General features: G+C 46.3%; 1 long non-coding RNA gene across 1 annotated transcript; it reads left to right on the top strand.

Annotated features, from left to right (window-relative positions):
* The first annotated feature begins 203 nt into the window (after positions 1–203).
* LOC109319220 lies at positions 204–8,495 on the top strand. Its single transcript, XR_002103416.1, has 3 exons — positions 204–215; positions 5,849–5,851; positions 8,308–8,495. It is a non-coding gene; the product is annotated as an uncharacterized LOC109319220 (long non-coding RNA).
* Positions 8,496–9,078: the final 583 nt, after the last annotated feature.

Genomic DNA, 9,078 nt, shown 5'->3' with positions numbered 1-9,078 from the left:
TTCAAAATGTCCAACTAAAACATGGTAAGACTAGCAGTATGCTTTTCCCACCCTGTATGAAGCTGCAACTGCAGTCTAGCATTATAGCTAAATGTTTTAAGCAAGCTACAGAACTGTGAGGCCACAAGAACAAATGCTTCTTAATTTCAGTAAAAAAATTACTGTTCTTTTTTAAACCACTGACCATCTTCAGTAATTCAAATGAAACTGAAAGAGTTTAATTTTTATGCTGGTGTATGAAAGAACATAATTCAGTTCCTCCATGATGAAATATAATTCAGATCTTCCAAGATATTAACTGTAAAAAGTGTATTTTGTTGTTTTTAGCATCTTTTCTCTTCCTCAGTGATCACTACGCATCATACCTCTATCTGTCTCCATGCACCCTAACTCTGTCTTCTGTTAATTACATTCTGGCTCAAAATGGAGACCCTAAACCTACATGTAGGCAACTAAATGAAGCTGTTAAGCCAGCTGTTAAATGATAGTATGGTAACCAGGGATCTGGGTTTTCCATTTGTGATGGAAAAACATGGTAAAACCTGGATTTTCTCATGTTAAGGAGAAAAACCTGGATTTCTCCTTTAAGGAAGAAAATACGGGTTAAGATGAGTTTCAGCTTGCAGGGGGCTGGGGGGAGTGGGAGGAGGGAAGTCAGGCAGGGGCACTATGTGCATGTGCACATGTACACATGCACATAGCTGCCAGGCAGCTTCTACAGGCAAGTCTGGAGGGGTGGGGTGGGAATTGAATTCCTCATAGGAAGGGAGGGAGGGAGTTCAGCAGGGCTGAGGCTGCTGCCCAGTCTGGGTGGTCCATGGGGCTTGGGGTCATATGCAGCTGCAGGGCTCAGACGGGGAGCAAGACAGAGCCACAGGTGGCTCATCCAGGGGGTCCGGTGGGGGGGGGGTTGGCTCCCCAACACTGTGCACACTTCTAGGGGGAGCATAGGGGGAATGTGTCCCCCAGATCTGTGCACAGGGTGGGTGTGGGCTGCCTGCTGTGGGCTGTGGGCTCAGGGCTCCCAGCCCTGCTGCCCTCCCCCCAGGGCCTCAGTGGCCCAGTGGGTGGGACCTAGCATGGCAGTGCAGAGTGGGGCAGGGAAGTTTGGTGTCACCACCACAAACCCTGTGCTGCCATGGTGAGGTGCCCCCTGCCTGCCCAGCAGCAGCAGGGGGCATAACCCTGTACTGCCACCCCCACTGCTGCTGGACGGACAGGGGGTGCCTCACAATGGAAGCAAAGAGTTCATAGCAGGAGCACCAAGCTTCCCCACCTGGCCCTGCTCTGCTGTGCTGGGTCCCACCCACTGGGCCACAGAGGCCCCCTGGGGAGTACAGGAGGGCAGGAAGCCCCAAGTCTACAGCAGGCAGTCTGCAAGGCAGATACCATTCTCCTTCAACTATTTAAAACTCTCACCCATACAAATAAAAGTGTGTCTCACTTTCTGGGGAAAGGATACCACATATTCTAATGGATGTATTAGCACCTTTGAGATTGAAAGGATCACTACCAGAGGTGAGCATGGGATTTGGTAGTAGGATAAACTGAGAGAAAAGAAGAGGAGGTACCTTATACCAGAGGATGCTACACCAATACGTTTAGTCTGAAGAGGGAAAGGAAGACTCTTTTTTAAGAAATGTAAGTTATTTCCTTTTTATTTAAAACCTAAAAGGGCTGCCTGCTGTGGGCTTCTACAGAAAAGTTTGATTCAATGTCCTATTCACAGATATTTTCTGTTCCATGGGAAATGCTGGTACTTTGAAAAGTTTTCATTTTAAATTGAAAATCCTAGGAATTTAAAAGGGAGTGAGGTGCCCAGAAAAACTGGAGTGTTCAGCTTCAGGTGCAATTTACATAAATACAATGGATATCTGACACAGAAGTAGGCCTCTGACACTGGGGAGCCCAGAATATTTCACATGGGGTCTGTCCCAGAATTGCAGATCCTGGAAACTTCCATTCCCTAGAGATTAACTCACCAAAGTCTTTTCTGGCCAAAAGCAGTTTTGTGCTCTGCTTTTCTGCTCTGCTTCCCCCTGCCTCCTCCCATCCCCAGCAGCACGTGGACAGCCAGCTTCAGCTGCATGCGCTCCGGATGGGACAGACCTGCAGAGGTGGCGGCGGAGCCATGTGACGCTCAGGACTGACAGGCGCAGGTTGGGGGAAAGTGCAGCTGAGTCCCCTGCTGCTCCGGCTGGGCTCATTCTGTCCCAAGCAGCACACGGCTACTCCTTTTCCCACATGCACCGCATCGGCATTAGGAAGCTGCTGAGGGGCTGGGGGAGGGACAAGGAGTGGGAACAAAAGTAAACCATGTTTCATTTCCCATAGCAGCACCACTTTCATTTCCTGTTGCATCATCATGGGCCACAGAAAATGTCTTGGCTGGCCACATGTTGGACAAGCCTGATCTAGTTATTTTATGAACAGAGAATGTAAGGGCTTTGTGCCTGTCTCTGCTCGATGATGCGTTCCTGCACCGCCTTTGCATGGGAACCTGGTCTTACATGCCAAGGAGCCTTGTGTAGACCCTGGAGGGTTCCTCAATCACCTTCAGGGTGTCCCCCGAACTCACCTGCCATGACTTCAGATGGACCTTCAGTGAAGGGGGTGCCCTTTGAGGATGCCTCCAGAGTTGTCACGTGTCCTGGTGGATGTTCACAGGAATCCAACCTCCCCTACACCCTGGCCATATGCCAACCTTCGAGATGAGCCTCAGGATCTTTTGTGGCTAGCCCCTGTTGATGTCTTCTCAGTTCCTATGTGCCCTCCTTCGCAGATGAATGCTTCGGGCTCTGACCAGACCCAGAGGGTCTGGGAACACTCTGTCTTTGGGCTGTCCCTTTCAATAACCTGCGCATTCTATGGTGGATGCTGCCAGTCATCGCCGCATTCACACGTTGTCCTTCGTCTTCAATTGGGGTCTCTAATACCCCCAAACCTGGTAAGGCATGCTGGACTAACCTGTTCTAGGCAGGGAACTAAAACAGAACAGACCAAGAGGGGAAAATACAAGAGGACACACACTAACAGAAACCCCACGCACTGGGGATGACCCAACGTGACAAAGGAACTAGAGACAGGTCTGACGAAAAAAAAGCGGAATAAAGGAAAAAAGAGGAGGAGCAACCACGGGGCCGAGAGTTCCCCGCTCCCCTCGCCCCTAATGCCCCTAACATAGCACGTCTCCTGGGTCAGGACCTGCACTTTCACCCCAGCTGAGGTTTCTTTTATCTTCTCCTGGTTCCTGCCTCTGGCAGGAGCTCCTTTGCCAGCTCTTGCTGCTGCTGCTGCCAGCCTCACTGCCAACTCCTCTGATCCCCGATGGTCATCTCGGGCACGGGGATCTCCTGCAGCCCCCACTGCCACTGCCCCTGCCAGCCTCCCTATCAGCTCCTCTGATCCCCACTGGTCATCTCTGGCATGGGAATCTCCTGCAGCCCCTGCTGCCGCCACCACTACTGTCCGCACTGGCCCGTCTGCTCCCTGCAGCGACCAAACACTCTCAGCTCTGCGGTCCCCTGCCATTTCTTCAGCTCCTGGCATTCCCCTTCTCATGCTTCTGGGTCTGGCTTTTATCTCAGCTGGGTAATGCCTCTTCATGACATCACCCAGCTCCAGCTGGAGATGAGCGCAGCTGATAAACCGCATGGGCGGTTTTTCCCGGCATGCCTCTTCGCTTCTCCAGAGCCCTGCAACAGGTAGGTTTTTTTCTCCTTTGTCCTTTATCTGGGGTCTGCCTATGGTTGTGGCTTCCCCCTTACCCAATCCTGCATCCCTGGGACAGGCTTCTTATCAGGGTGGATAAAAATCACCATTTGTTTAGAAACATATTACAAATAGGTCACAACAGGCCATGTACTATATTAGGGGCCCAATCTTATGGGGTTCCTGGAATCTCCTCTATAGATTAGTAAATATTAAAAAAAAACACTACCCAGTGGGACTCAGCGCTCAGTCTAGAAAATCTCATTAAGCAACTCTGTGATGCTTAGTTTCAGTTCTCACACTGTGGATTTGCATCTCCAGAGATACTATCTTTGTTAACAGCAGTACATAGAGATGAGAGACAGCAGACCTGATTTTTACCTACCCATCAGCCCTCTTGTCTCTCTGCAAGTTTGTGTACACAGAGTCAAACCCTTACGTCTTTCTAAAAGTGCAAAGTTTCAAGTAGTTAAATGAACAGAGGATTGTTGAGGGTGGAGAGGCAAAGAGGAGGAGTCTGGAGATAAATGCAAGGAGGAAGGGGCAGTAGAAACAAAAGAGAAACATTTTGAGCAGACTTCCAGAAGTCTTGAGGGATATATTTATGAGTATAGCCTTTCCATTGATTTGAGATCTAGTGAGGGAATAGTATGGTAAAAGGGAAAGCCTATCATGGCAGCAGGCTTGCCAGGGCATAAAAGAGACCCTGTTTAATGAAGTTCCTCTACCTGTAGGTAAGACAGGCATGCACGCAAAATGCAAACAGTGCAACCAAGAAATGCAGGGCCTGGTTACCCAAATGTAACATCATGAGAAGTGCTCCTTCTCAGGAGGAAGCTGCTTTGAAGATAATGAATGTAATATGTCTGAACATGCAGGATCTCCAGGTTAGTAAACTCTCTTATTTCATACTTTCTTAAGGACTGCCTGTCTTCCCTGACCATATCTGTTGGGTGAACTTCTGAAGTATTTGAATTCTCATTAAAATATTTGAGCAAAAATATAGTTGTTACCTGATGGGACTATCATATTTTTAATGCAGTTGTGATATAAAACTGAAATATGCAGGACTTCCTTTTACTGTTTAACTTCTAAAGCAGTACTGTGTACAATGAGTAATACTAAATGAGCAGTACTATAGTGACTACATTGACTTCTTTTGTTCAGGAGGATCTGTCCTTAAGATACAGGATTCTGACTATCCATCTTCAACATCATCATCACCCCCTACAGTTTCAGAGTAACCTGCTAATGATACCAGTATTCCAGTCAAAAATATGTCACATAGTATATCACCTGTAGCAAAAAGAAAAAAAACCCTTTCATCATCCATAAACAACAACAGATAAGTTTGTAATAAGAATCAGCAGATTATAGCAAAAGGTAATTGATGAAAAAACTGCTCAGTTGTTTATGCAACAAACTCCCCTTTCAGTATGGTTGAGAACACACACTTCATTGACATGGTTCAGCCATTACGACTAGGATACACTTTACCCAACAGAGAAAATATAGCAGGCAAATTTCTGGCTAAAGTGTATAAGAAAGAAATTGAAGAATGGGCAAAATTCTAGAGGGGAAAATTGTTAACCTGGTGAGTTAACCTTGGTGAGTGGAGCAATGTCCACAATGATCCAGTAATATATGCTTATTTGACAACAGAAGGGACTGTCTACCTTACAGAAACAATTTATACACCAGGAAATACATACACAGCAGAATACTTACAAAAAGTATCAATAAACGCTATACTAAATAGGGCTGTGTGAAATTTCACCAGCAGTTTCGTTTCAACTCATTTCGAGCTCGAAACAGCAAAATCGAAATGAAACAGAGAGCTTTGAAACAGCCTTGAAATGAAATGAGGCAAGTCAAAGCATTAAAAACATTTTGAAATGTGAGTTCCAAAGTCAAGCTGGGTTTGCCTGCAGGGAAACAGAAACTTAAATAAGGAGAGGGAGGGGGAAGAAGGGGAAAAGGGGGGAAAAGAGTGGTCTCATTATTGACTGTGTAGCTGGCCAGTGACTGTCATCCTTCCCTGAGGTCCTGTCCAATCCCAGTGCTCTGGGGGTGGGATGGAAAAACTGCATAGAAGGCAACATTGTTTGAACTGCCCTGCTTTCTGCCTTGGTGGCAGTTAGTGAGCTGTGTGTTTCAGCAGCTTTGCATCAGACAACTATGGCTAGCAGCACTGATCTTCTAAAGAATTCCCTACTTGCTAGCAAGAGGGATTTCAGATTCAGAATACCTTTTACTTCAAGGCTTTTTTATTTTATTATATTCATTGAGTCATTCTTTTGAATTCTATAATTATATTGGAGAGGATTACTGTCGAATGTAATGTATATAGGAAGTGAAATACATTTATATTTTATTTCTATACATTTAAAGCTTTGAAGCATAAATTATAGAATTTATATCAGGATGAAGCCATATTTCTTTTTGCTTTTATACATTTCTTATTTGTACCACACACCTACCTACACTTTTGCACCCACACTTTTGAATTTATATAGGGGCTAAGCCATATACTTGCTTTTTAACATTTCTTATTTGCATCACACACACACCTACTAGTACCACCAATGATCTTGCACCCACACTTTTGAATTTATACAGGGGTTAAACCATATACTTGCTGTTTCATTTAACATTTCTTATTTGCACCAGACACCCACATTTTTAAATTTATAAATGTATTTGTATTCATATATATATTTGTAGAAAAGGAAGACATGAAACACACCATGAAGCATGGTGGAAAGGCAGGTGGCCACACTGGCCAGCCTTCATGGAGGGGCGGAAGAGGAGATAGAGGGAGAGCTGTAAGTTCCCCCCCACCGCAACTGAGACGCACCCTCTTTCCTCCAGCTAAAAGGGATGAGGCTGCTACAAGCAGCAAGGAGAGGGGACCAGTGCCAGTGCTACTGCCTGTGCCTGAGACTGCATCCCATCCATGCGCACCACCCATAACCACCCCCCCCACCATGATAGCAACAAGAAGCACCAGCACCAGCACAGCAGCCTAGTCCACGCCTATTTCACTTCCTATGCTCAGCCTTCCAGTGCCAGAAGGGGAGCTGGTGCTGGATCTCAGTGCCCTAGCAAGGGAAATTCTAGGGAAGGAGGGAGAATCAGCTGAGTTTGTGCTCCACACCCCTCGTTTCCCCTAGAGCCAGGTCTCCTTCCCCAGAAGGCACTGCGGAGGAGGTTGATGTACAGGTGGAGGCAAGTGGCTCATCTGAGTCCACTCCTCCTCTTGCTGTGCCTCTGACTGCTGGGGAGGAGGAAAGGGCAACAGCATCCACAGATGCACCCGCACCTCAGAAGTGAGTGGGTAGTGTTGTCTGGGATTATTTTGAGCTGGAAGATGATCCCATGTACACTATCTGCCTGCATTGCTGAGCCAAAATCAGCTGGGGCAAGGGAACAAAATACATGAGCAACACGGGGATGCTGATGCATCTCCGCAGGCACCACCTCCTTGCCCTTGCTCATCCACAGCCTGGCACCCGTGGAAGCATGCCAAAAAGGAAAGTCACCCTCTCACTCCCAAGACCCATCCCGCCAAAGCAGAGGCAGGCCACCCTGGAACAGTGGAGGAAAGGCAGACACAAAGGGGGCCACGTTCCAAAGGCGAGCAAGATAACCTAGACCATTGGAGAGATGCTTACTGTGGATGGCCAGCCATTCTCCCTAGTTGAGCAGGCAAGGTTCAGGCAGCTCATGGCCCCATCATACCAAGTGCCCACGCACACCACCTTCAGTAAAACGGTGGTGCCATCCCTGTATGAGGCATGCAGGGAGTACTTGAGGGAGGAGTTGCACAAGGCAGGTCTGCAGGTGGCCTTTCACTTCACCTTGGACATCTGGAGCACCTGGGGTGGAGATCATGCCTACCTCTCCCTCACAGGACACTGGTGTGACCAGTGGTGTGACCAGTTCAGGACCCCAGAACCCAGACTCCCCCCGCACCTATCTCCTTGACAGCTGGCAGGCTTCATGGCCTGAGTAGGGACTAGCATGCCTGTAGTTTTCACCCTGTTATGCCTTAACACACACAGTGTTACTCATGTCACAAGTTTTGTTTGTCCTCAGCTTGAGGTGCAGGTTCCCCAAAACCCCTGCACCTATCTCCTTGAAACTTGGCAAGCTTTGTGACTTGAGCAGGGGCTGGCATGCCTGCAGTTTTGACACTTTTGTGGGTAACACATACACGTGACATGAGTTTTGCTTTCAAGAATTTGAGGTGCAGTTTTACCCAAACCCCTGTATCTATATCCTTGAAGCTTGGCAAATTTCATGCCCTCAGAAGGAGCTACCATTCCTGCAAGTTTCATCCAAATCAGGCCAGAAATGACAAAGTTATAGGCTCTTTCAAGCTTCCCCATTATAGCCTATGGGTGAAATGTCAAAACAGTGAAACTGTTTTGACAAAATGAAATGAAACAGCGGTTTTGAATCAAAATTCAAAACAAAATGCTGTTCTGTCAAAACGTTGAAGCGCAAGTCAAAATGGAACAGTGCCATTTCGCACAGCCCTAATTACTAAACCGTGAAAAAAATTCAAATGTCTAGTATGCAACTTTGTCACAGAATGCTGCAAATGTATCGAAGATGAGAAGAAATCTAGAAGAAAGTGAAGAAAGCCCCAAGCTAACAATACATGGCTCCAGTGCTCATTTGATGCACCTCTTAGTTACAGACTTTAGGGCTTCAGAAATAAAGTGTAATGTTGTTGTAATTGCAAAATACTTCTGTAACAACTACTTTGCAGCAGCTGCTCTGAAAAAAAGTGGAAGGAACCAAAATAACTCTCTCCTAAGACATGTGTTAGAACTCAGTAGTGGACTGTTTTGAGTGATATATTGGGAACTGGCGTATCTTGATGACAATTTGTGAACAATAGCATGACAACATAGATGGAACTGTCATAGCCAAGGTTCTCAACACTGGGATAAAGAGAAATGTAGAACATAAACTGACTATCCTGAAGCCTATTTCCATAGCCTTGAACAAAGTGCAGGGAAACCACTGTTTTATTGCTGATGCTGTTGAAATTTGGAAAGAAATGAGTTAGACCTTTGAAAGAGAAATACACAATGACAGAGTTAAATTACAGGCATTAAAAAATGAATCAATAAATCTCATTTTCTTGGCTCAATACTCAGTACCAGGATCAGTGCTTAACTGCTGAAGAAGAGGAGTTGGCTATGACATGGGCATCCAGTAATCTTCCCTCCATAATACCAACTATAATAAATTTTGGAGGTAAAGGTGAACCATTCAAGAAATATATGTTTGCTGATGAGGTTTTAAAGAAAGTCACACCAGTGAACTGATAGAAGTTACTAAAGCACCTGGATC

Source organism: Crocodylus porosus, unplaced genomic scaffold, assembly GCF_001723895.1.
Source record: "Crocodylus porosus isolate Cpor-Errol unplaced genomic scaffold, CroPor_comp1, whole genome shotgun sequence".
In the NCBI taxonomy this organism is placed as follows: Eukaryota; Metazoa; Chordata; order Crocodylia; family Crocodylidae; genus Crocodylus; species Crocodylus porosus.
The sequence above is the reverse complement of the archived record's forward strand: the minus strand, read 5'-3'. Positions and strand labels throughout refer to the sequence as shown.